The sequence below is a fragment of the Echinops telfairi genome, unplaced genomic scaffold (assembly GCF_000313985.2).
Source record: "Echinops telfairi isolate 266 unplaced genomic scaffold, ASM31398v2 ScPeMD7_53;HRSCAF=182, whole genome shotgun sequence".
NCBI classification, from domain to species: Eukaryota; Metazoa; Chordata; class Mammalia; order Afrosoricida; family Tenrecidae; genus Echinops; species Echinops telfairi.
Window position 1 is genome coordinate 13,278,235 of NW_022103951.1, and position 6,896 is coordinate 13,285,130.

The following is a 6,896-nucleotide window of genomic DNA, read 5'->3' on the forward strand; positions in this document are numbered from 1 at the left end:
ATGAGAAGGTGGAGACACTCAGACACAGGTGTCTGCAGCTGGTGGCAGTGGACACAGTGTAAGGCGTGTGGTCCCAAGCCTGATGGCCCTAATTTTATGGAGGGAAACCTTCTGCCCAGAGGAGCCTCCTTTCACCAGGCGCTTTATGTTCATCCTGTTGCCGTGGTCCGTTCACAAGTTGCTCCTCTGCTGCAGGCATTTCATGGCGAATGGCAGTGCCTCTTTGTTGGGGGAATTTATAAGACAACAGAAATAGATTGAAATCAGTGATCATACCCCAGTGTTTGCTCGTTGGCTGCACAACTTTAATTTAAGTCAAAGAGATGAGGTCTCTCTGGTCCTGCTGCCTCCTCATCTTACTTTTCTGATGCTCAGGTGAAAGGGGGCCTATGCTAGTGACGTTTAGCATGCCAACCTGATCAATAGGAATACATGGGATTAGGTTACAGCCAATGAGGCCTCAGTGTGGGCATGGCCTTCTCCTGAGGATTCTGGGAAATCCGGTCTTCATCCGTGGGGGCAGGACACACACTCTCCCTGTGAGACATTCCTGTTGACAAGCCACATGGAGCTACGCTGATGGAGCCAGAGCCCTGAAGCCGGAGGAGCCATGTGGAGATCCACGCCAGCGCTGAGATGTTTCCACTGCCACTGGATCCACAAGACTTTCTACCCATCGGCCTGTAATCTTCCTGCATTTGGCATCATTGCATGTGCTGCATGTGTCTGAAGAGAAATTTATAGACTGGTTTTGGACATATGGGCTAATATTGGACTTATGGACTTGATCTCGACTGGGCTGGGATGTTTTCTTAATATGCAATTGCTCTTTGATGCAAAGTTCTTTCTTATACACATAGGAGTGTCTATGACTTTGTTTCTCTAGTCAATCCAGACTAACACAGGGCCCTTTTTTGACTTTGCTGCAATAAACAACCTTTTGTGACTGAGGGGGCTGAAGGACAGTCCATCCACCCAGGGCCCATTGGGTGATAATGACCATCCAGAGCTAGGCAGAGAGCAGAGAAGGGGCTACACTGATGTTAGGAGCTAAGGGTCCAGGATGGAATGCACCTTGAATGATGGAAATAGGTACCATAGGATTGGAAATGATCGGAGAAGAATGGGGGGGTATGAGGGAAGAGAGGGGATGCCAGGTGGACTATCAACTGTAGCAGGCTGCTTCGTTGCTGTTCAGGACATGTCTCCCACCCTCCACTCTCCCACCCCCACCCTGAACCACCTGTTATATGCATCACTGAGGGAGGGTCTCCTTTATTATTTAAGACACCCATCTCTAAGTTGACACTGCCACAATTGTGAGGCTCCAGGGAGCTTCTACAGGGGTCTGCAAGATTACATTTGGCAGAAAAGCTGGCAGGAGAAAAGGAGAATTGGTGGATGTGTCAGAGATTTAAAATAAATTGCTGCGTGTGTGCTATTTCCCTCTCAAAACATTCTTGGAGGTCAAGGTAAAGGAAAGCTCGCAGATGCATACCCTGGCCTGAGCGCTGTCCCAGGGGTGATAGAAAGCCCTATCTGAAGAAAAGCCAGATCGTTTCCTGAAAAAAAAGAAGTTAGGCCTGCATAGCAATATGTACGCAGCTGGCACCAAATGAGGGAAATGCTGAATCCATCTTCTGAATGGATGAACAGTTGGCTTGGAGAAGGTGCTTCTGACTTTTGGCTGTGGAAACCAGGCGGCCAGGCTGGGCTCCATCATGAGAAGGGCCAAGGGGGAATTTGCTGTGTATCGCCAATCAGTGCGACCCAGCCGTGCAATTATTTCCAGGAAGAGCCAGGCTTCTTCACGTCAAATTGGAATGGGAAAAATGGTCCACATAGGACCTTTTTCTATCAGCATCGGAAAGTAATTGTCCTAAAGAGCGGCGTGGCAGAGAGCTATGCTGCCCAATATAGTGGCCACTAGCCCGATGTGGCTGTGGAGTGCTAGGAATGTGGCCAGTCTGAACTGAGATAAGTGAGAAGGGGCCCAAGTGGCACAGAGGTTGGTTAATCGAAAGGTTAGTGATTCGAATCTACCGACTTTGTTGGCAGTCTGCTTCTGTAAAGATCAAACCCAAACACCCATTGCCTACGGGAAATTAGCTTTGATAATATATTTTCTAGTCCAGTTTAATCCAAAATTAGATCACTTTGAGAGATAATCAAGGTAAAAAAATTATCAATCAGTCTCAGAAATCCAATATATCTTTCTTTTACCCTTACCCACCCCCCGCAAGCCCATTGATGTGGAGTTGATTCCTACTCTATAGGACAGAATAGAACTGTCCCACAGGGTTTCCAAGGCTCTTTATAAAAGGTTGGAGATGGAGGCGCAGAAGGGGACAAGACTCAGTCAGGAATGAGAAGTATAGCGAGGCTTTATTAAGGCGAGGGAAGACTCTCGGACAAGTTCTGCAACCCAGCGAGCAACCCAACAAGCTAGGTCAGGGAAGTCGTGCCTCGTAGTGAGGCGGTGGGGCATATTTAGGGCTTGAGCCAAGGACGTATGTGCTGATAAGAGGGAGGGAGGCCTTCTGGGGCTGCAGTGGCAGGGTCTGAGGCAGGATGTGGTCTGTGAGTAAATCGTCCCGGAACACTGAGGGACCAGCCCGGAGAGATAAGCCCCTTGGAATGCTGGAGGCAGGGACTGCACAGTCCAGCTCTGGCCTTGAGAGGCGAGGGGGCGGGGAAGGGGCCGCACAGTCCAGCCGGCTATCTCTCGGGAAAGCTGGGGGAGGCGGCTGCATGGTCTGGTCCGGTCCGGCCCAAACACTTTACACATATATATGAAAAAAAAGGATAGATGCATTCAAATGATGGCATTGGTAACGAAAATTAAAAGGACCATGGACTGCCAGAAGAACAAGCAGGTCAGGCATTCTGGGAAGAAGTGCAGCCAGAAGGCTCCTTCTGGAGAGCTTCCTGATGGCATAAACTGCCACAGCTTTTGCCCACGGCGCAGCTGGAGTGTTCAAACTGTGTTAAAGCAGCTGTGTGCTTTAACCACTGTGCCACCAAGGCTCCTTCCGGACAGGCTGGGAAACCCTATCGGGCACTTCTACTCTGGCCTATAGGGTCACTATGAGTTAGAATCAACTCCACGTCAATGGATTGGGGGATCTGGCAGGGAAAACAACTGCTGCCATGTGCGAGTACATCATGGCAGACAGGTTCCATCCAACCAGTTGAGGGTCCTCTTCTCTTTCGGTAATCCTCTACCTTCCAAAACATGAGCTTTGTTTTTCAAGGACTGGTCTCTAATGATAACACTTCCAAAGACCATGAGACAAAGTCTTACCATCCTCCCTTCCAAGGAAAAGTCTGACTGCACTTCTTCCAAGACAGACGTTTGTTCCTTGCCAACAGCTCCGTTCACATGCATCCACCCTTCAGTCTTCCTGGTTTATTTTTAACTTTCACATGCCTAGGAGGTAAGTGAAAGTACCACGGTTTGGGTCAGGCACACCCTAATCCTCAAAGGGACATCAAGATCTATCTGACACTATCAATGACATCTCTTGTTCCATGTCCACTTCTGAATCCAGCTGGAATTTCTGACAGCTCCCTGTCAATGTACTGCTACAACTATTGTTGAATTATCTTCAGTAAAATTTTACTTGCATGTGCTATTCATTATATTGTTCAATGATTCCCACATTCTGTGGGGTCATCTTTCTTTGAAACGGGCACAAATATGGATCTCTTCCCATCGTTGATCAGGTAGCTCTCTTTCAAATGTCTTGGCATAGAACAGAGAGTGCTTTCAGTGCTTTAGCAGTTTGTTGAAACATTTTAACTGGCGTTCCATGAATTCTTGGAGCCTTTAGTGCAGAGTGGAGTTCTTCCTTCAGTACCATTAGTTCTTGATCATATGCTACATCTTGGAATGTCCATCAGTTATTTTTGGTACAGTGGCTCTGTGTAATCCTTCCACCTTCTTTTGATGCTTCCTGCATCTTTCAATGCTTTGCCATAGCATCTTTCAATATTATGACTGAGGCTTGAATTTGTTCTTTTGTTATTTGAGCCTCAGCTATGCTGAACGTGTTCTTCCTTTTTGGTTTTCTAACTCCAGGTCCATGCACAGTTCATTATACTACTGTACTTTGTTTTCTCAAGATGCCCGTTGAAATTTTCTATCCATTTGTTCTAGCTACTCTACAATGAAGAGCAAGCTTCAGTCTTCCCTTTCTTTCTTTTTTTTTAATGGCTTTTTTCTTTTTTGATGTCGTTCCATGGTTTTTTCTCTCACTAGTGTTCAATAACTCAATTTTCTTCCTGAGATGTTCTCACAATTCAGATGAGATCTACTCAAAAACATATTTTGGCTCTCATAGGCTTGTTTTAATTTTCTTCAATGCCCTTTTGTATTTACATAAGAGCAATTGATTGTCTATTCCACAGTCAGCCCTTGGACTTGTCTTAGTTGCTGATATTGAGCTTCTCCATCATCTCCTCACCAAAAAATCCCTCACTGCCATCTAGTGGATGGCAGCTCATAGAGACTATAGGACAGAGAAGAATCGCCTCTGAGAGTTTCTGAACTGTAACTCTTCATGGGAGGAGAAAGCCTCCTCTTTCTGTCATGGAGCAGCTGATGGTTTCAAACTGCTGACTTTGCAGTTATCAACCCCCCCACACACACACACCCTCACCCCCCCATATAACTGTTATACCACCAAGGATCCTCTCATAGATGTAGTCTTTACTCACATATGCAGTCAATTCGATTCCTGTGTATTCTATCTGGTGAGGTCCATGTGTGCAGTTTTGGAAACACTATTCAAAGAAGGAAGCCAACTAAGTGAAAATTTAAAATGAGAGAGAAGGATGTGGGACAAGAATAGCAATAGTAAGCAACCCCGCCCCAAGCCCTTATTGATAGTTATTGTTGTTGTTAGTTGGTTAGTTTGTTCCTAACTTGTGTCACCTCTATGAGCAATGACGGCCCAGGCCTGAGTCATCCTCATGATTGCGTTATGGATTGCATTGTTGTGACCCATAAGGTTTTCATTGGCTGGTTTTGGGATGTAAATCACCAGCCTTTTGTTCATAGTTAGCTCTGCTGAAACCTGTTCAGTTATCATAGCAACACACACGCTCTCACTGACATTAGTTGCATTGGCTGAAATGGAACCCTAGTGTCCCCCACAGAATGTGAGACTTCTACCACCGAATTACCAATATGCCACATGGATTGAACATGATTATAAATGAAAAAGTAAGATAACAACAACAATAATAATTATATCACAACTCAAGAACTAAAATCATAGATGTTGAAAAGGGAAAGAAGAAGGAAGTGAGGTTTTTGTTTTGTCCGGAAGGAAAATTTTGCTGTTGATTAATTTGAAAATGGCTAAAATGCTATAATTGTAGATCTATTTTCTTTGTCAAAAATGTAATAGCAGCAACTAGTAGAATAATAAAATGACAACTGGTTTTATGCTTCTAGAGGAAATGTCATTGGAATAAAATAGTGTCAATCATCACAAAGAAGCAAAGAGGAGAAACAAAGAACTTCACGCAAAGTAGAAGAAGTAAATGAAGACAGTATGAATACATTTTAAAATATAGATAATCACATAAAACCCGAGTGTGTTAAATCCATCTTTTAAAAGAAAGAAAAACTTAGATTGGTTAAAAATGCAGTTGCATACTGTTTATAGGAGATAAATTTAGATGAAGAAATATGGTAACATTAAAAAGTGAAAGAAAAGATATATCATGAAACACTGAAATAGAACCGTTGGTGGCATTGTGATTAAAGTGTGTGGCAACTAAACAAATGGTGGAGGGGTTTGAACCCACCACCTGCTCTGTGAGAGAAAGATGTGGCAGTGTGATTTTGTAAAGATAACCTCCTGGGAAGCCCTACAGGCCAGGCCCATGCTGTCCTATACGAGTGCTAGGAGCTGATCAGCTCAACAGGAGGGAGTTGGAAATGCGAAAACAGAGGAAAGAAAGAGAGAGAAGGAAAGATCGGACAGCAATATTAATATCATGACAAAATTTAAAGTTAAAAGCAGTAAAATGGGAAAATAGAAATTTAATTTTGACAATAGACACATCTAGAAAACATAACACTTATAAACAACAGACTTTTAAAATATGTAAATCAAACACTGATAGAAATATAGCAGAACAGACAAATCCTGAAACATAGCAGAAGAATTTCACACAACTTCTCAGAAGCTGATATCAAAAGTACAAAGCATTGGTATGTAGAGCTGTCAGTAGCTCATTATTATATGTTATTACCGAACACGATTGCATATTTTTAATAAAGTTTAAAGCAATACATATATCTATAAACAACAAATGATTCTTTTTAAACATGTAAGAAAATAATCTGCCACATGTCTTGATCACAGTGAGACATAATTAGAAATGAATGGAAAAATAACTCAAATGATTCTTGTGATGAAGAGGAAAACAAAGAGAATTATAAGGCCACCCAACGTTAATGAGAGACCTACAGATAAACAAAGTATGTGGGGGATAGCTTATATATATATATTTTTTCAAGGCCCGCACTTAATCATAGCTCTAAGAACAATTAGTTCTTAGGATGTGGCCCTACTCAATAATTGACCTCATGAAGAGCTCACTTAAGATAGGGGTGCTATAGCAAAGTGTGGTGAAGAAATCAGATGGTGCTTTTCTATGAGAAAGAATACTATCTGGTGTCTCAAAGGCTTGTTTTAAAATAAGCAAGCAGTCATCTCAGTGATGTGTCAGCTAAGTTCCCCCGGAAGGAGCACATTACCCTGTGTGATTGTAATCCGAGGATTGCAGATAATAAAATCCAAGACTGGAGAAGGAAAAAATACTAGAGTTTGTATTTGAGTATCCAGTTTTCAGAAGGCTAGGGACAACAGGGAAAGTCC